Genomic DNA, 20,797 nt, shown 5'->3' with positions numbered 1-20,797 from the left:
TGCAGCACTCTCTCAGTACTGCCCCTCCGACAGTGCAGCACTCTCTCAGTACCGCCCCTCCGACAGTGCAGCACTCTCTCAGTACCGCCCCTCCGACAGTGCAGCACTCTGTCAGTACCGCCCCTCCGACAGTGCAGCAATCCCTCAGTACTGCCCCTCCGGCAGTGCAGCACTCCCTCAGTACTGCCCCTCCGACAGTGCAACACTCCCTCAGTACTGCCCCTCCGACAGTGCAGCACTCTCTCAGTACTGCCCCTCCGACAGTGCAGCACTCTGTCAGTACCGCCCCTCCGACAGTGCAGCACTCCCTCAGTACTGCCCCTCCGACAGTGCAGCACTCTCTCAGTACCGCCCCTCCGACAGTGCAGCACTCCCTCAGTACTGCCCCTCCGACAGTGCAGCTCTCTCTCAGTACTGCCCCTCCGACAGTGCAGCGCTCCCTCAGTACTGACCCTCCGACAGTGCAGCACTCCCTCAATACTGCCCCTCCGACAGTGCAGCACTCTCTCAGTACCGCCCCTCCGACAGTGCAGCACTCTCTCAGTACTGCCCCTCCGACAGTGCAGCACTCTCTCAGTACCGCCCCTCCGACAGTGCAGCACTCTCTCAGTACAGCCCCTCCGACAGTGCAGCACTCTCTCAGTACCGCCCCTCCGACAGTGCAGCACTCTCTCAGTACTGCCCCTCCGACAGTGCAGCACTCTCTCAGTACTGCCCCTCCGACAGCGCAGCACTCTCTCAGTACCGCCCCTCCGACAGTGCAGCACTCTCTTAGTACTGCCCCTCCGACAGTGCAGCACTCTCTCAGTACCGCCCCTCCGACAGTGCAGCACTCTGTCAGTACCGCCCCTCCGACAGTGCAGCACTCTCTCAGTACCGCCCCTCCGACAGTGCAGCACTCCCTCAGTACTGCCCCTCCAACAGTGCAGCACTCTCTCAGTACCACACTGCAGTGGAAGGTTGAACCTACAACCTTCTGACCTCAGAAACTAGAGTGCGACCAACTGAGCCAGGGTTACCACCTGACGGCGAGGCCTCCAGTTGCATCTGCCTTTGCTCCATATCCCTCGATACCCGGACCTAACCGAGGTGTTTTATAAGTATATTAAGGGCAAGGGGATAAACATTGAAAGAGTAAGGCCCATTAGGGACCAAAGTGGCAATCTGTGTGTAGAGCTGGAAGATATAGGTGAGGTTTTAAATGAATATTTTGCATCTGTGTTCACTATGGAGAAGGACGATGTAGGCATAGAAATCAGACAGGGGGATTGTGATATACTTGAACAAATTAGCATTGAGAGGGAGGAGGTACTCGTGGTTTTAGCGGGCTTAAAAGTGGATAAATCCCCAGGCCCTGGCGAGATGTATCCCAGGCTGCTGTGTGAGGCAAAGGAGGAGATTGCAGGGGCTCTGACACAAATTTTCAGAACCTCTCTGGCCACAGGGGAGGTGCCAAAGGACTGGAGGACAGCTAACCATTCAAGAAGGGTAGTAGGGATAAACCAGGGAATTACAGGCCAGTGAGCCTGACATCAGTGGTGGGGAAACTATTGGAAAAAATTCTGAGGGACAGAATTAGTCTCCATTTGGAGAGGCAAGGATTAATTAAGGATAGTCAGCATGGCTTTGTCAGGGGGAGATCATGTCGAACCAATTTGATTGAATTTTCCGAGGGGGTGACTAGGTGTGCGGATGAGGGTAGTGCAGTTGATGTAGTCTACATGGACTTCAGTAAGGCTTTTGACAAAGTCCCGCATGGGAGACTGGTCAAACATAGAAGATAGGAGCAGGAGTAGGCCATTCGGCCCCTCGAGCCTGCTCCACTATTTAATGAGATCATGGCTGATCATCCAAACTCAGTACCCTGTTCCTGCCTTCACCCCATAGCCCTTGATCCCTTTAGCCTTAAGAAATATATCTAACTCCTTCTTGAATATTTAATGAATTGGCCTCAACTGCCTTCTGTGGTAGAGAATTCCACAGGTTCACCACTCTCTGGGTGAAGAAATTCCTCCTCATCTCAGTCCTAAATGGCTTACCCCTTATCCTTAGACTGTGACCCCTGGTTCAGGACTCCCCCGCCATCAGGAACATCCTTCCTGCATCTAGTCTGTCTAATCCTGTTAGAATTTTATAGCGTCAAGAAGGTAAGAGCCCATGGGATCCAGGGCAATTTGGCAAATTGGATCCAAAATTGGCTTAGTGGCAGGAGGCAGAGGGTGATGGTCGAAGGTTGTTTTTGTGACTGGAAGCCTGTGTCCAGTGGTGTACCGCAGGGATCGGTGCTGGGTCCATTGCTGTTTGTAGTGTACATTAATGATTTAGATATGAATGTAGGAGGTATGATCAGTAAGTTCGCAGATGACATGAAAATTGGTGGAGTGGTAAATAGCGAGGAGGGAAGCCTCAGGCTACCGGACGATATAGACAGGTTGGTCAGGTGGGCAGAACAGTGGCAAATGGAATTTAACCCTGAAAAGTGTGAGGTGATGCATTTTGGGAGGACTACCAAGGCAAGGGAATACACAATGAATGGTAGGACCCTAGGAAGGACAGAGGATCAGAGGGACCTTGGTGTACATGTACATAGATCCCTGAAGGCAGCAGGACAGGTAGATAAGGTGGTTAAGAAGGCATAGAAACATAGAAACATAGAAGATAGGAGCAGGAGTAGGCCATTCGGTCCCTCGAGCCTGCTCCACCATTCAATGAGATCATTGCCGATCATCCAAATTCAGTACCCTGTCCCTGCCTTCTCTCCATATTCCTTGATCCCCCTAGCCTTAAGAAATATATCCAACTCCTTCTTGAATATATTTAATGAATTGGCCTCTACTGCCTCCTTTGGCAGAGAATTCCACAGGTTCACCACTCTCTGGGTGAAGAAATTCCTCCTCATTTCTGTCCTAAATGGCTTACCCCTTATCCTTAGACTGTGACCCCTGGGTCTGGGCTCCCCGACCACCGGGAACATCCTTCCAGCATCTAGTCTGTCTAGTCCTGTTAGAATTTTATAAGTTTCGATGAGATCCCCTCCCATTCTTCTAAACTCCAGCGAGTACAAGCCCAATTGACCCAATCTCTCCTCATACGTCATTCCTGCCATCCCAGGTATCAGCCTGGTGAATCTTCGCTGAACTCCCTCCATGGCAAGAACATCCTTCCTCAGATAAGGCGACCAAAACTGCACACAATACTCAAGATGTGGCCTCACCAAGGCCCTGTACAACTGCAGCAAGACATCCTTGTTCCTGTACTCAAACCCTCTCGCTACGAAGGCCAACATACGAAGGCCAGAGACTAAGGTCCTGAATTTAAACAAGGGGAATTATGATGCCATGAGACGGGAACTGAGTAGGTCTGATTGGACAACGTTCCTGGGAGGACTGGAGGTAGATAAACAATGGCAAACATTTAAAGATAGAATGACAAAATTGCAAAAATTGTTTATACCAATCTGGCATAAAAGGAAATCTAAAAAGGTGACTCAACCGTGGATAACAGGGGAAATTAGAGACAGCATAAAATCCAAAGATAGGGCGTATAAAATAGCCAAAAAAAGCGCCAGAGCGGAAGATTGGGAACAGTTTAAGATAGAGCAAAGGAGGGCAAAGGGCATGATCAAGAGGGGCAAAATAGCTTACGAAAACAAGCTGGCGGAAAATATAAAAACTAACTCCAAAAGCTTTTATAAATATATCAAAAGGAAAAGACTGGTGAAAACCAAAGTTGGTCCATTGCAGTCAGATACGGGGGAATATATAATGGGAAATAAGGAAATGGCAGATCAACTAAATGCATACTTTGGGTCAGTCTTTACGAAGGAAGACACAAAAAACCTCCCTGGGATATCGGGAAAAATAGGGACATTGGCAAAGGAGGAACTGACGCAAATCAATATCTCTAAGGATATGGTGTTAAGGAAGCTAAAGGGATTGAAGGTGGACAAATCCCCAGGGCCTGATAACATGCATCCTAGGGTACTGAAGGAGGTGGCCCTAGAGATAGCGGATGCACTAAGGATGATTTTTCAGAATTCATTAGACTCGGGAACAGTGCCGATGGATTGGAGGGTAGCTAACGTTACCCCACTATTCAAAAAGGGGGGTAGGGAAAAAGCAGGTAATTACAGACCTGTAAGCCTTACATCAGTTGTGGGCAAAATGCTGGAGTCCATCATTAAGGATGAAATAGCGGAGCACTTAGCAAATGGGGACAGGATAGGACAGAGTCAACATGGATTTACAAAGGGTAAATCGTGCTTGACTAATCTATTGGAATTTTTTGAGGGAGTAACTGGTAGAATAGATGGGGGAGAGCCAGTAGATGTGGTGTACCTGGACTTCCAAAAGGCCTTCGATAAGGTCCCACATAAAAGATTAGCATGGAAAATTGAGGCTCATGGGATAAAGGGGAAAGTTTTGGCGTGGATAGGGAACTGGCTGTCAGATAGAAAACAGAGAGTTGGAATAAACGGCTCATTTTCTGAATGGCAGGCAGTAACAAGTGGGGTACCACAGGGATCTGTCCTGGGCCCCCAGCTGTTCACAATTTACATTAATGACCTGGATCAGGGAGTCGGATGCAGCATTTCCAAATTTGCAGACGACACTAAACTAGGAGGGGGGGTGGGCTCAGAGGAAGAGACCAGGAAGCTCCAGAGCGATTTGGACAGACTGGGCGATTGGGCGGATAAATGGCAGATGCACTATAATGTGGACAAGTGCGAAGTTATCCACCTTGGGTGCAGGAACGGGAGGGCAAATTATTATTTAAATGGCAATAGATTGGGAGAGGGGGAAGTACAGAGAGACCTGGGTGTTCTTGTACACCAGTCACTGAAGGCGAGCATGCAGGTGCAACAGGCGGTCAAGAAGGCAAACGGTATGCTGGCCTTCATAGCAAAAGGGTTAGAATACAGGAACAGGGATACCTTGCTGCAGCTGTACAGGGCACTGGTGAGACCACACCTCGAGTACTGTGTACAGTTTTGGTCGCCTCATCTGAGGAAGGATGTTCTTGCCATGGAGGGGGTGCAGCGGCGATTCACCAGGCTGATACCAGGAATGGCGGGAATGACCTATGAGGAGAGACTATGTAGTTTAGGGATGTACACACTGGAGTTTAGAAGATTGAGAGGGGACCTCATAGAAGTGTATAAAATTCTGACAGGTCTAGACAGACTAGATGCAGAAGGAATGTTTCCCTTGGCGGGTGAGAACAGAACTAGAGGACATAATTTAAGGATAAGGGCTAAACCATTTAGGACAGAGATGAGGGGGAATTTCTTCACTCAGAGAGTGGTGAACCTGTGGAACTCATTGCCACAGAGGGCAGTGTACGCCAGCTCATTAAATATATTTAAGAGGGAATTAGATATATTTCTACGGGCAAAAGGGGTTAAGGGTTACGGAGAGAAGGCGGGGACGGGATACTGAATTAAAGGATCAGCCATGATCTCATCGAATGGCGGAGCAGGCACGAAGGGCCGAATGGCCTACTCCTGCTCCTATCTTCTATGTATCTATGTATACCATTTGCCTTCTTAACCGCCTGCTGCACCTGCATGCTTACTTTCAGCGACTGGTGCACAAGGACGCCCAGGTCTCATTGCACTTCCCCTTCTCCCAATCTATTGCCATTTAGATAATAATCTGCCTTCCTGTTTTTGACACCAAAGTGGATAACTAAGTGCATATGGGATACTTGCCTTCATTAGCCGAGGCATAGAATATAAGAGCAGGGAGGTTATGATGGGGCTGTACAAAACGTTAGTTAGGCCACAGCTGGAATACTGTGTGCAGTTCTGGTTGCCACACTATAGGAAGGATGTGATTGCATTAGAGAGGGTGCAGAGGAGATTCACCAGGACGTTACCTGGGCTGGAACATTTCAGCTATGAAGAGAGACTGGACAGGCTGGGGTTGTTTTCCTTGGAGCAGAGAAGGCTGAGGGGGGACCTGATTGAGGTGTACAAAATTATGAGGGGCATAGATAGGGTAGATAGAAAGGAACTTTTCCCCTTAGTAGAGGGGTCAATAACCAGGGGGCATAGTTTCAAGGTAAGGGGCAGGAGGTTTAGAGGGGATTTGGGGAACAACCTTTTCACCCAGAGGGTGGTTGGAATCTGGAACTCATGGCCTGAAAGGGTGGTAGAGGCAGGAACCTGCACAACATTCAAGAAGCATTTAGATGAGCTCTTGAAACGCCATAGCATACAAGGCTACGGACCAAGTGCTGGAAAGTGGGATTAGAATAGACAGGGCTTGATGGCCGGCGTGGACATGATGGGCCGAAGGGCCTCTTTCTGTGCTGTATAACTCTATGACTCTATGAAATCTATCTTTTTGCAGATATTGCGATGATATCGCTCTGATCTCCTGACCCGCTCTCACTTTGAGTGCAACTTCCCTTCAGGGAGCGCAGGGACATTGAATTTATCCGCATTAAATAACCTCAGAGAATAAAACTGAAGCTCCCAACCGCATCCAGAGCTAAGCATCGGGAACCGGGAAATTAGTGGCAGGTTCGGCACGTGGGCGGACTACCTGCAATCTACAATCTTGACCAATTGTCCAACAGTTGGCTCATTAGTAACAAGATGTATGTGTGGGAAACAGCCGATTAAAGTTCCAGGCATTCCCCTGATCAACACTTCATTTCGCAATCACTGAAACGTTCCTCAAAACTGTTTCGTACTCACTAACAGCTGAATCTCCCCAACAATATCACACAAGATCTGTCTGTTGAAACCTAAACTCTTTGAGGTATAAACTTATCTCAGGTGATCGATCTACAAAGAAAGGACTTGCATTGCTATAGCGGCTTTCACCACCTCAGGACGTCCCAAAGCGCTTCACCGCCAATGAAGTACTTTTTGAAGTTTAGTCACTGTTTTAACACGGCAGCCAATTTGCGCACAGCAAGCTCCCACAAACAGCAATGTGATAATGACCAGATAATCTGTTTTTTAATGATGTTGGTTGAGGGATAAATATACTTTCTTCAAAATAGTGCCCGTGGGATCTTTCACGTCGATCTGAGAGAGAGCAGTCAGGGCCTCGGTTTAACGTCTCATTCAAAAGACGGCACGTCCGACAGTGCAGCACTCCCTCAGCACTGCACTGGAGTGTCGGCAAGTCTCTGGAGTGAGACTTGAACCCACAAACATCAGGCTCAAGAGGCAAGCACACACCATGTCTGTCGTGTGCACCATCTACAAGATGAACTGCAGCAACTCGCCAAGGCTGCTTCGGCAGCACCTCCCAAACCCGCGACCTCCACACCTAGAAGGACAAGGGCAGCAGGTGCATGGGAACACCACCACCTCCAAGTACAACTCCAAGTCACACACCATCCTCACTTGGAAATATGTCGCTGTTCCTTCATCGTCGCTGAGTCAAAACCTTAAACTCCCTACCAGTGTTCCCTATAAGCTGCGCTAGTACACAGCTCTCTGGACCTCCCGCGCAAACAGCTCGCCGGCTTTTCAATGCGAAAAATCGCGCATGCATCCTACCTCACAGCACTGTGGAAGTACCTTCAACACAGACTGCAGCGGTTCAAGAAGGCTCACCAGCACCTTCTCAAGGGCAATTAGGGATGGGCAAAAAATGCTGGCCTTGCCAGCGACGCCCACATTCCAAAAATTAACCCTGACACTTGCTGGGGTTCAGACTAACCAGCCACTGACACTTGCCTGGGGAACATGAACCCCGTAAGGGTCAGGGTGTGAGAAACATGCACCTCAGTCAGTACATGGGAAATAGTGCCCAGGGAACCTCAAATCTAGCAAGACCCAGTGCCTGTGGAACTGTGCGCCACTGAGAGTCTGCACCTTCAGGAATTGTACCCCAGTGAGAGTCAGCACCTTCAGGAACTGTACCCCAGTGAGAGTCAGCACCTTCAGGAACTGCACCCCAGTGAGAGTCCGCACCTTCAGGAATTGTACCCCAGTGAGAGTCAGCACCTTCAGGAACTGTACCCTAGTGAGAGTTAGCACCTTCAGGAACTGTACCCCAGTGAGAGTCCGCACCTTCAGGAACTGTACCCCAGTGAGAGTCAGCACCTTCAGGAACTGCACCCCAGTGAGAGTCCGCACCTTCAGGAATTGTACCCCAGTGAGAGTCAGCACCTTCAGGAACTGTACCCCAGTGAGAGTCAGCACCTTCAGGAACTGTACCCCAGTGAGAGTCTGCACCTTCAGGAATTGTACCCCAGTGAGAGTCAGCACCTTCAGGAACTGTACCCCAGTGAGAGTCAGCACCTTCAGGAACTGTACCCCAGTGAGAGTCAGCACCTTCAGGAACTGTACCCCAGTGAGAGTCAACACCTTCAGGAACTGTACCTCAGTGAGAGTCAGCACCTTCAGGAACTGTACCCCAGTGAGAGTCAGCACCTTCAGGAACTGTACCCCAGTGAGAATTAGCACCTTCAGGAACTGTACCCCAGCGAGAGTCAGCACCTTCAGGAACTGTACCCCAGGGAGAGTCAGCACCTTCAGGAACTGTACCCCAGTGAGAGTCCGCACCTTCAGGAACTGTACCCCAGTGAGAGTCAGCACCTTCAGGAACTGTGCCCCAGTGAGAGTCAGCATCTTCAGGAACTGTACCCCAGTGAGAGTCAGCACCTTCAGGAACCGTACCCCAGTGAGAGTCAGCACCTTCAGGAACTGTACCCCAGTGAGAGTCAGCACCTTCAGGAACTGTACCCCAGTGAGAGTCAGCACCTTCAGGAACTGTACCCCAGGGAGAGTCAGCACCTTCTGGAACTGTACCCCAGTGAGAGTCAGCACCTTCAGGAACTGTACCCCAGTGAGAGTCGGCACCTTCAGGAACTGTACCCCAGTGAGAGTCAGCACCTTCAGGAACTGTACCCCAGTGAGAGTCAGCACCTTCAGGAACTGTGCCCCAGTGAGAGTCCGCACCTTCAGGAACTGTACCCCAGGGAGAGTCAGCACCTTCAGGAACTGTACCCCAGAGAGAGTCAGCACCTTCAGGAACTGTACCCCAGTGAGAATCAGCACCTTCAGGAACTGTACCCCAGTGAGAGTCCGCACCTTCAGGAACTGTACCCCAGTGAGAGTCAGCACCTTCAGGAACTGGGCCCCAGTGAGAGTCAGCACCTTCAGGAACTGTACCCCAGTGAGAGTCAGCACCCTCAGGAACTGTACCCCAGTGAGAGTCAGCACCTTCAGGAACTGTACCCCAGTGAGAGTCAGCACCTTCAGCAACTGTACCCCAGTGAGAGTCAGCACCTTCAGGAACTGTACCCCAGTGAGAGTCAGCACCTTCAGGAACTGTACCCCAGGGAGAGTCAGCACCTTCAGGAACTGTACCCCAGTGAGAGTCAGCACCTTCAGGAACTGTACCCCAGTGAGAGTCAGCACCTTCAGGAACTGTACCCCAGTGAGTGTCAGCACCTTCAGGAACTGTACCCCAGTGAGAGTCAGCACCTTCAGGAACTGTACCCCAGTGAGAGTCAGCACCTTCAGGAACTGTACCCTAGTGAGAGTCAGCACCTTCAGGAACTGTACCCCAGTGAGAGTCAGCACCTTCAGGAACTGTACCCCAGGGAGAGTCAGCACCTTCAGGAACTGTACCCCAGTGAGAGTCAGCACCTTCAGGAACTGTACCCCAGTGAGAATCAGCACCTTCAGGAACTGTACCCCAGTGAGAGTCAGCACCTTCAGGAACTGTACCCCAGCGAGAGTCAGCACCTTCAGGAACTGTACCCCAGGGAGAGTCAGCACCTTCAGGAACTGTACCCCAGGGAGAGTCAGCACCTTCAGGAACTGTACCCCAGGGAGAGTCAGCACCTTCAGGAACTGTACCCCAGTGAGAGTCAGCACCTTCAGGAACTGTACCCCAGCGAGAGTCAGCACCTTCAGGAACTGTACCCCAGGGAGAGTCAGCACCTTCAGGAACTGTCCCCCAGTGAGAGTCCGCACCTTCAGGAATTGTACCCCAGTGAGAGTCAGCACCTTCAGGAACTGTACCCCAGTGAGAGTCCGCACCTTCAGGAACTGTACCCCAGTGAGAGTCAGCACCTTCAGGAACTGCACCCCAGTGAGAGTCCGCACCTTCAGGAATTGTACCCCAGTGAGAGTCAGCACCTTCAGGAACTGTACCCCAGTGAGAGTCAGCACCTTCAGGAACTGTACCCCAGTGAGAGTCTGCACCTTCAGGAATTGTACCCCAGTGAGAGTCAGCACCTTCAGGAACTGTACCCCAGTGAGAGTCAGCACCTTCAGGAACTGTACCCCAGTGAGAGTCAGCACCTTCAGGAACTGTACCCCAGTGAGAGTCAGCACCTTCAGGAACTGTACCCCAGTGAGAGTCAGCACCTTCAGGAACTGAACCCCAGTGAGAGTCAGCACCTTCAGGAACTGTACCCCAGTGAGAGTCAGCACCTTCAGGAACTGTACCCCAGTGAGAATTAGCACCTTCAGGAACTGTACCCCAGTGAGAGTCAGCACCTTTGGGAACTGTACCCCAGTGAGAGTCAGCACCTTCAGGAACTGTACCCCAGTGAGAATTAGCACCTTCAGGAACTGTACCCCAGTGAGAGTCAGCACCTTCAGGAACTGTACCCCAGCGAGAGTCAGCACCTTCAGGAACTGTACCCCAGGGAGAGTCAGCACCTTCAGGAACTGTCCCCCAGTGAGAGTCAGCACCTTCAGGAACCGTACCCCAGTGAGAGTCAGCACCTTCAGGAACTGTACCCCAGTGAGAGTCAGCACCTTCAGGAACCGTACCCCAGTGAGAGTCAGCACCTTCAGGAACTGTACCCCATGTTCTCTCATGGGCCTATGATATACTGAAGAAATCTTTATCATGGGACACGCACAAACAGTAACACGTACGTGCAGTAACATGTACGCTCACACATGCACACACAGTAACACGTACAAACACTGTAGCATTAGCAGTTAAGACTGAGCTAAATACACTGGAGAAGCTTTAAGAGCAATTTAACCTATATCCAGCAGAGGGTGCTGCAGGATTGTGCAACACATAAGAACATAAGAAATAGGAGCAGGAGTCGGCCATTCAGCCTCTCGAGCCTGCTCCCCCATTCAAAAAGATCATGGCTGATCTTCTACCTCATCTCCACCTTCCCGCACTATCCCCATATCCCGTGATTCCCTTAATATTCAAAAATCTATCGATCCCTGTCTTGAATATACTCAGTGACTGAGCCTCCACTGCCCTCTGGGGTAGAGAATTCCAAACATTCACCACCCTCCAAGTGAAGAAATTTCTCCTCATCTCAGTCCTAACTAGCCAACCCCTTATTCTGAGACTGTGACCCCTGGTTCTAGACTCCCCAGCCAGGGGAAACATCCTCCCTGCATCTAACCTGTCGAGCCCTGTAAGAATTTTATATGTTTCAATGAGATCACCTCTCATTCTTCTAAACTCTAGAGAATATAGGCCTAGTCTGCTCAATCTCTCCTCATAGGACAATCCCCCCATCCCAAGAATCAGTCTGGTGAACCTTCGTTGCACTCCCTCTATGGCAACATAGAAACACAGAAGATAGGAGCAGGAGTAGGCCATTCGGCCCCTCGAGCCTGCTCCGGCATTCAATGAGATCATGGCTGATCAACTATGTCTTTCCTTAGGTAAGGAGACCAAAACTGTACACAATACTCCAGGTGTGGTCTCACCAGGGCCCTATATAATTGCAGTAAGATGCCTTTACTCTTATACTCAAATCCTCTTGTAATAAAGGCCAACATACCATTTGCTTTCCTAATTGCTTGCCGTACCTGCATGTTAACTTTCAGTGATTAGTGTACAAGGACACCGAGGTCCCTCTGAACACCAACATTTCCCAATCCCTCACCATTTAAAAAATACTCTGCTTTTCTGTTTTTCCTACCAAAATGGATAACTTCACATTTCTCCACATTATGTTCCATTTGCCATGTTCTTGCCCACTCACTTAGCTTGTCGATATCCCCTTGAAGCCTCCTTGCATCCTCCTCACAACTTACATTCACACCCAGCTTTGTATCATCAGCAAACTTGGATATATTACATTTGGTCCCCTCATCCAAATCATTGATGTAGATTGTGAATAGCTGAGGCCCAAGCACTGATCCTCGCGGTACCCCACTAGTTACAGCCTGCCATCCTGAAAATGACCCGTTTATTCCTACTCTCTGTTTTCTGTCTGTTAACCAATCCTCAATCCATGCTAATATATTACCCCCAATCCCACAAGCCCTAATTTTGTTTAATAACCTATTGTGTGGCACCTTATCGAATGCCCTCTGAAAATCCAAATACACCACATCCACTGGTTCCCCCTTATCTATTCTGCTAGTTACAACCTCAAAAAACTCCAACAGATTTGTCAAACACGATTTCCCTTTCATAAATCCGTGTTGACTGCCCAATCCTATTATTATTTTCTAAGTGTCCTGTTACCACGTCCTTAATAATAGATTCTAGCATTTTCCCTACTACTGATGTCAGGCTAACTGGTCTGTAGTTCCCCGTTTTCTCTCTCCCTCCTTTCTTAGATAGTGGGGTTCCATTTGCTACCTTCTGATCCGCGGGATCCATTCTGGAATCTGTGGACACACAGCCGCTTCATGCAGACTCTGCTCTCACTCCGGGTGGTGATCTCAGCAACAGCGAGGCGGGGAGGGCCCGGAACATTTCAAAACTCAGGTGGTACTGCTTCACTTAGTCTGCGTTTTAACTGGAAATCATTGGAGAATGAAAAAATTGCAAGTCTTTAACGGATTAAAACGACACGGTGTGACATTGGGCGCATATGGCAGAGTTACTGCCGGGAGAGGAGAGAAAGCAAGAATTGCATTCCTATAGCACCGCTCACAACCTCGAGACCTGCCAAAGCGCTTTACAGCCAATGAAGTATTTTTGAATTGTAGTCACTGTTGTAATGTGGGAAACGCGGCAGCCAATTTGCGCACAGCAAGCTCCCACAAACAGCAATGTGATAATGACCAGATAATCTGTTTTAGTGATGTTGATTGAGGGATAAATATTGGCCCCAGGACACCGGGGAGAACTCCCCGCTGCTCTTCTTCAAAATAGTGACCGTGGGATCTTTTACATCCACCTGAGGGGGGTTTCGGTTTAACGTCTCAACTGAGAGACGGCACCTCCAACAGTGCAGCACTCCCTCAGTACTGCACAAGGAGTATCAGCCTGGACTACGAGCTCAAGTTTCTGGAGTGCGATTTGAACCCACAAGCATCTGACTCTACCCAGGTCGGACTGACTACGGGACGTGTTGTTACAGTGAAGGTATAAGTCTATTCACAATATATATATTAATGATCTAGACAAGGGAACTAGATGTAATATCTCCAATTTTGCAGACGACACAAAGCTGGGTGGGCGTGTGTGCTGTGAGGAGGATGCCGAGAAACTCCAGTATGATTTGGACTGGTTGGGTGATGGGGCAGAAGCATGGCAGATGCAATATAACATGGATAAATGCGAGGTTATCCACTTTGGTGGCAAAAACAGGAAGGCAGATTATTATCTGAATGGCAATAGATTGGGAGAAGGGGAAGTGCAACGAGACCTGGGTGTCCTTGTGCACCAGTCGCTGAAGGTAAGCATGCAGGTGCAGCAGGCGGTTAAGAAGGCAAATGGTATGTTGGCCTTCGTAGCGAGAGGGTTTGAGTACAGGAACAAGGATGTCTTGCTGCAGTTATACAGGGCCTTGGTGAGACCACATCTTGAGTATTGTGTGCAGTTTTGGTCGCCTTATCTGAGGAAGGATGTTCTTGCCATAGAAGGAATTCAGCGAAGATTCACCAGGCTGATACCTGGGATGGCAGGAATGAAGTATGAGGAGCGATTGGGTCGATTGGGCTTGTACTCGCTGAAGTTTAGAAGAATGAGAGGGGATCTCATTGAAACTTATAAAATTCTGACAGGACTGGACAGACTAGATGCAGGAAGGATGTTCCCGATGGTCAGGGAGTCCAGAACCAGAGGTCACAGTCTTAGGATAAGGGGTAAGCCTTTTAGGACAGAGATGGAGGAATTTCTTCACCCAGAGAGTGGTGAACCTGTGGAATTCTCTACCACAGAAGGCAGTTGAGGCCAATTCATTAAATATATTCAAGAAGGAGTTGGATATATTTCTTAAGGCTAAAGGGATCAAGGGATATGGGGAGAAGGCAGGGACAGGGTACTGAACTTGGATGATCAGCCATGATCGCATTGAATGGCAGAGCAGGCTCGAGGGGCCGAATGGCCTACTCCTGCTCCTATCTTCTATGTAAATCATTTCTTGTATTGGATGAAATGCACAATTAATCTGCATAACACTGTAATTTGTGAAATGTGATTGTTTGTATTTGGGTCTAATATTTCAATAACATTACTGAGAATTACATTTGAACGTGAATTTGACATTAAAGTGGAACCATTAACAGGGAGGATCATAGGAACATTGGAACAGGAGGAGGCCATTCAGCCTCTGTAGCCTGTTCTGCCTTTCAATTAGTTCATAGCTGATCTGTACCTTAAAGCCATCTACCCGCCTTGGTTCTGTAACCATTAATACCCTTACCTAACAAAGATCGATCAATCTCAGTTTTGAAATTTTCAATTGACCCTCAGCCTCAGCAGCTTTTTGGGGGAGAGTGTTCCAGATTTCCGCTACCCTATGTGTGAAGAAGTGCTTCCTGACATCATCCTTGAACGGCCTGGCTCTTATTTTAAGGTGATTCCCCCTTGTTCTGGACTCCCCCCATCAGAGGAAATAGTTTCTCTCTCTATCTACCCCTATCAAATCTTTTAATCATCTTAAACATCTCAATTAGATCTGCCCTTAATCTTCTGTATTCGAGGGAATACAAGCCTAGTCTTGTATTATTAATGAAGCAAGGGTCCAACTCTTGGCTCATTAGGTTAGGTTCCCTGTCAGTTGCCTTTCTTTTAAGTATCACAAGTAGACAAGAATTGAGTTGGAGTTTTTTTTTAATCATTCTGTGGATGTGGGCGTCACTGGCAAGGCCAACATTTATTGCCCATCCCTAGTTGCCCTCGAGAAGGTGGTGGTGAGCCGCCTTCTTGAACCGCTGCAGTCCGTGTGGTGAAGGTACTCCCACAGTGCTGTTAGGGAGGGAGTTCCAGGATTTTGACCCAACGACAATGAAGGATCGGCCGATATATTTCCAAGTCAGGATGGTGTGTGACTTGGAGGGGAACTTGGAGGTGGTGGTGCTCCCATGCGCCTGCTGCCCTTGTCCTTCTAGGTGGAAGAGGTCGCGGGTTTGGGAGGTGCTGCCGAAGAAGCCTTGGCGAGTTGCTGCAGTGCATCTTGTAGATGGTACACACTGCAGCCGTGGTACGCCGGTGGTGGAGGGAGTGAATGTTTAGATTTGGACTTCAAGGTATTTTTTTATTTTCAACCCAACTGCTGATCTAATTTGTAATAAAGATTCTCAGTACAAGAACAAGGATGTCTTGCTGCAGTTGTACAGGGCCTTGGTGAGACCACACCTTGAGTATTGTGTGCAGCTTTGGTCACCTTATCTGAGGAAGGATGTTCTTGCCATGGAGGGAGTGCAGCGAAGATTCACCAGACTGATACCTGGGATGGCAGGAATGACGTATGAGGAGAGATTGGGTCGATTGTGCTTATACTCGCTGGAGTTTAGAAGAATGAGAGGGGATCTAATTGAAACTTATAAAATTCTAACAGGACTAGACAGACTAGATGCAGGAAGGATGTTCCCGATGGTCGGGGAGTCCAGAACCAGGGGTCACAGTCTAAGGATAAGGGGTAAGCCATTTAGGACAGAGATGAGGAGGAATTTCTTCACCCAGAGAGTGGTGAACCTGTGGAATTCTCTACCACAGAAGGCAGTTGAAGCCAATTCATTAAATCTATTCAAGAAGGAGTTGGATATATTTCTTAAGGCTAAAGGGATCAAGGGATATGGGGAGAAGGCAGGGACAGGGTACTGAATTTGGATGGTCAGCCATGATCTCATTGAATGGCGGAGCGGGCTCGAGGGGCCGAATGGCCTATTCCTGCTCCTAACTTCTATGTTTCTATGTAAATATGTACTATATACTACCTTGTGCCCCATCACTGAGCAGAGAGCTTTTCGTTGCCTGGGTCCTGCTTTCTGGAATTTCCTCCCTTGGTCTTCACCTCTCTCCTCTTAAAAAGCTCAAAACCCACCTCGTTCCCACATTCCAACAGTGACTGCATTTCAAAAAGTACTTCATTGGCTGTAAAGCGCTTTGGGATGTCCTGAGGTCGTGAAAGGCGCTATAGAAATGCAAGTTATTTCTTTCTTTCTTTGACCAAGCTTGCGATCACCCCTGCTAACCTCTTCTTTCCAGGCCCACGTTGGTTTCCCTCACCCCTATTTGTTTGTAATTTATTCTCAGTGTGCAGGCCCTACGGGCCAGGCCGCATTTATCGCTCATCCCTCATCGCCTTGATATAACTCACTGGCTTGCTGGGCCGCTTCAGAGCTACATTACGAGTCAAACTGGCCGGGTGTAGGACTGGAGTCACACGTAGCCCATGGAGTCGCGGCAGCTTCCCTTTCCTGAAGGGCATTAGTCGGGTGTTTTAGGACAACCCGGCCGTCCACACATAACCAGATTTACTGAATTGAATTTCACAACTCATCACCGGTAGGGTATGAACTCCAGAGGCGACTAACTGTGGGAGTGCGCTGGCCACAGCCGCCCCCCCTCCAACACCATCAGGCATCAAGGGGCATGGGGAGAGAGCGGGAATATGGTATTGAGATAGAGGATCAGCCATGATCATATTGAATGGTGGAGCAGGCGGAGGATAGTGACAAACTTTTGAGGGCAGCCGAATTTGAGGAGGACCAGGACCTCAAACCCGGCACTAAGCTCATGGTCTACAGAGCAGCAGCGATACCCGCCCTGCTGTATGCCTCAGAGACATGGACCATGTACAGCAGGCACCTCAAAGCACTGGAGAGGTACCACCAACGCTACCTCCGCAAGATCCTGCAAATCCATTGGCAGGATAGGCGCACCAATGTCAGTGTTCTTGCTCAGGCCAACATCCCCAGCATCGAAGCTTTGACCACGCTCGATCAGCTCCGATGGAAGGGTCACATTGTCCGCATGACCGATACGAGACTCCCAAAACAAGTGCTCTACTCGGAGCTCCGGCACGGCAAGAGAGCCCCAGGTGGGCAGAGGAAACGTTTCAAGGACACCCTCAAAGCCTCCTTGAAAAAGTGCAACATCCCCACCGACACCTGGGAATCCCTGGCCCAAGACAGTACAAAGTGGAGGAGAAGCATCCGGGAAGGCACCGAACACCTCGAGTCTCTTCGCCGGGAGCAAGCGGAAGCCAAGCGCAGGCAGCGCAAGGAGTGCACGTCAACCCAAGCACCCCACCCACCCGCCCCTTCAACCACCGTCTGCCCCACCTGTGACAGAGACTGTAGGTCCCGCATTGGGCTCATCAGTCACCTGAGAACTCATTTTTAGTGTGGAAGCAAGTCATCCTCGGTTCCGAGGGACTGCCTAAGAAGAGGAATGGCGGAGCAGGCTTGAAGGGCCGAATGGCCTACTCCTGCTCCTATTTTTCTATGTTTCTACCACACCCGCCGCTCCTGCAGCAAAGAGGCCCCCTCCGTGACTTGGCTCCCCCGGCCGTATTTAGAATTGCCAGGAGAGCTGCGGGCGGCGAACAGGTTTCTCGGCAGCAAGGTAGGTCTGAGGGTGGTGGGGGGGGGGGGGGGGAGTCACTTCGCGGAGGGGGAGGGGGTCCCAGGGTGGCAGCGGCCCAGATTGTTTTGTTCACTCCTGCTTTTCTGGGGCCCACAACAATAATTAGACGCTTACCTGTGGCCGCACCTCTTCGGTTCCATCGCCCGACCAGCGATAGCAGTCGGGGTCTTATTTATGCCACGGGACCCCGATTTCCACCTGAAAAGGGGCCTGAAGCAGGTGGGATCCTTGGACGCCTTTCAAAAAGCCGGCCGCACGGCAGCCGTTAAAGGGGCGGTGAAACTCCCGTTGTGAAGCAGCGCCTCGATTTCAAAATTCTCCTCCTTGTCTTCAAATCCCTCCATGGCCTCGCCCCTCCCTATCTCTGTGATCTCCTCCAGCTCCACAGCACTGCCCCCCCACCCCCAAGATATCTGCGCTCCTCTAATTCTGCCCTCCTGAGCATCCCTGATTATACTCGCTCCACCTTTGGTGGCCGTGCCTTCTGTTGCCGAGGCCCTATGCTCTGGAATTCCCTCCCTAAACCTCTCCGCCTCGCTACCTCTCTTTCCTCCTTTAAGACGCTCCTTAAAACCTACCTCTTTGACCAAGCTTTTGGTCACCTGCCCTAATTTCTCCTTATGTGGCTCGGTGTCAAATTTTTTGTCTTATAATACTCCCGTGGAGCGCCTTGGGATGTTTTACTACGTTAAAGGTGCTATATAAATACAAGTTGTTGTTGTTGCCGTGGCCACCCAGTGAACACCAGGCGAACGGAGTGAAAATCACATGGCCCAGAACTCTGAGTGCAGCCCACTATAAAAAGGCAAGTTGCTATTGTAAAAAAAGAACTTGCATTTCTATAGCGCCTTTCATGATCTCTAGATATCTCAAAGCACTTTACAGCCAACAACTTGTATTTATATAGTGCCTTTAACACAGTAAAACGTCCCAAAGCACTTCACAGGAGCGATTATAAAACAAAATTTGACACCGAGCCACATAAGGGGGTATTAGGGCAGGCGAAGAGGTAGGTTTTAAGGAGCATCTTAAAGAAGGAAAGAGAGGTAGCGAGGCGGAGAGGTTTAGGGAGGGAATTCCTAAACCTACGCAGCTGAAGGCACAGCCACCAATGGTGGAGCGATTATAATCAGGGATGTGCAAGAGGGCAGAATTGGAGAAGCGCAGATATCGCGGGGGGGTTGTGGGGCTGAAGGAGATTACAGAGATAGGAAGGGGCGAGGGCCATGGAGGGAGTTGAAAACAAGGATGAGAATTTTAAAATCGAGGCACTGCTTAACCGGGAGCCAATGTAGGTCAGCGAGCACAGAGGGTGATGGGCGAACGGGACTTGGTGCGAGTTATTTTGAATTTTGAATGACTTCAAGTTTACGGCGGGTAGAACATGGGAGGCCAGCCAGGAGTGTGTTGGAATAGTCAAGTCCAGAGGTAACAAAGGCATGGATGAGGGTTTCAGCAGCAGATGAACTAACATAGTAAAACGTCCCGGACTGCTACACAGGAGCGTTATCAAACAAAATTTGACACCAATTAAGTACTTTTGTCGCTTTTGTAATGTAAGAAAGACTTGCATTTATATAGCGCCTTTCATGGCCTCAGGACATCCCCCTACAGTCAATGATCAACTTCTTAAGAAATAACAACAGAAAATGCTGGAAAAACTCAGCAGGCCAGGCAACATCCGTGGAGAGAGAAACAGAGTTAATGTTTCAGGTCGAAACCCTTTGTCAACCCTTTCTCTCTCCACGGATGTTGCCTGGCCTGCTGAGTTTTTCCAGCATTTTCTGTTGTTATTTCGGATTTCCAGCATCCGCAGTATTTTGCTATGAACTTTTTTTAAGAGTCGCCACCGTTGTAATGTAGGAAACGTTGTACCTGGTGCTGCTCACCTGTCTGTTTAAAGGCTGTGTGTGTGTGTGTGTGTAAGGTATGTGTGCAATTCTCAGAATTTGCACACTTTCGCACGAAGATAGAGGCCAGGCATTGGATCCAAAAGCTGCGAAAGTTGCAATAATATCCCATGTCTCTCAGATCTCCTTTTCATGGCCTCTTGCACCACCTTGGAAATGGCTTGAGATCTTGCAACAACCCTGGTGGAGGCGATTCTATCCCCCCGCCCCCCTCCGAGCCTCGCAGTAGCCAGCGGGGTTTTTTTTTAAAAAAGAAATGCTTAAAAATGATTTGACTTTATTCTTGTGAGTTTCAGCCCGCAGTTGTTGCAGTCCCAGGGCTAGGGAATTCCCCCCGTCGCGAGGCGCCGCAATGTTGCAAACTGAGCACGCGCCGGCGCCGGCGGCGGCGGAGGGGGTAATCCCTGCGCGCTGACGTCATCGCGCTGACGTTGCGTCTGCCTGCCACCCTGCCGGCTTTTACAGTCAGAAGAGCGGTAGAAATCTTTTCCTGCAGGGCCCGGATAGCTCAGTCGGTAGAGCATCAGACTTTTAATCTGAGGGTCCAGGGTTCAAGTCCCTGTTCGGGCGTTACACTTTTTCCCACCTCAGAAAATACCATTGCAATTCCGCATTTACTTTTTTTATATATTATAATAATTTGGTGTGTTGCAACTGCACAACGTTAAAAATGTTTCTGTTATTAATGCATATTTACAAATTTAAAATCATAGAATGGTTACAAGCAGGAAGCCATTCGGCCCCTCGAGCCCATGCCGGCTCTCTGCAAAAGCACTTCAGCTCGTCCCACTCCCCTGCCTGCTAATACAGAGAAGTGTGAGGTGATGCATTTTTGCAGAAGGAACAGGAAGAGGCAATATACATTTAATGGCACAGTTTTAAAGAGTGTGCAGGGACAGAGGGACCTGGGAGTTAATGTGCATAGGTCCCTGAAGGTGGCGGGACATATTGAGAGAATGGTTAGCAAAGCATATGGGATCTTGGGCTTCATAAATAGAGGTATTGAGTATAAAAGTAGAGATGTTATGCTGAACCTTTATAAAGCGCTGGTTAGGCCACAACTGGAGTATTGCGTCCAGTTCTGGTCACCACACTTTAGGAAGGATGTGAAGGCCCTTGAGAGGCTGCAGAGGAGATTTACCAGAATGG

General features: G+C 49.4%; 1 non-coding gene across 1 annotated transcript; it reads left to right on the top strand.

The window, feature by feature from the left end:
• Positions 1-20,145: 20,145 nt before the first annotated feature.
• trnak-uuu (transfer RNA lysine (anticodon UUU)) lies at positions 20,146-20,218 on the top strand. Its single transcript has one exon. It is a non-coding gene; the product is annotated as a tRNA-Lys (tRNA).
• The last annotated feature ends 579 nt before the right edge of the window (positions 20,219-20,797 follow it).

This window comes from Somniosus microcephalus, chromosome 1, assembly GCF_052327205.1.
Source record: "Somniosus microcephalus isolate GS21.2 chromosome 1, FLI_Smic_1.0, whole genome shotgun sequence".
Classification (NCBI taxonomy): Eukaryota; Metazoa; Chordata; class Chondrichthyes; order Squaliformes; family Somniosidae; genus Somniosus; species Somniosus microcephalus.
This window is presented reverse-complemented; position numbering and strand designations above follow the sequence as displayed.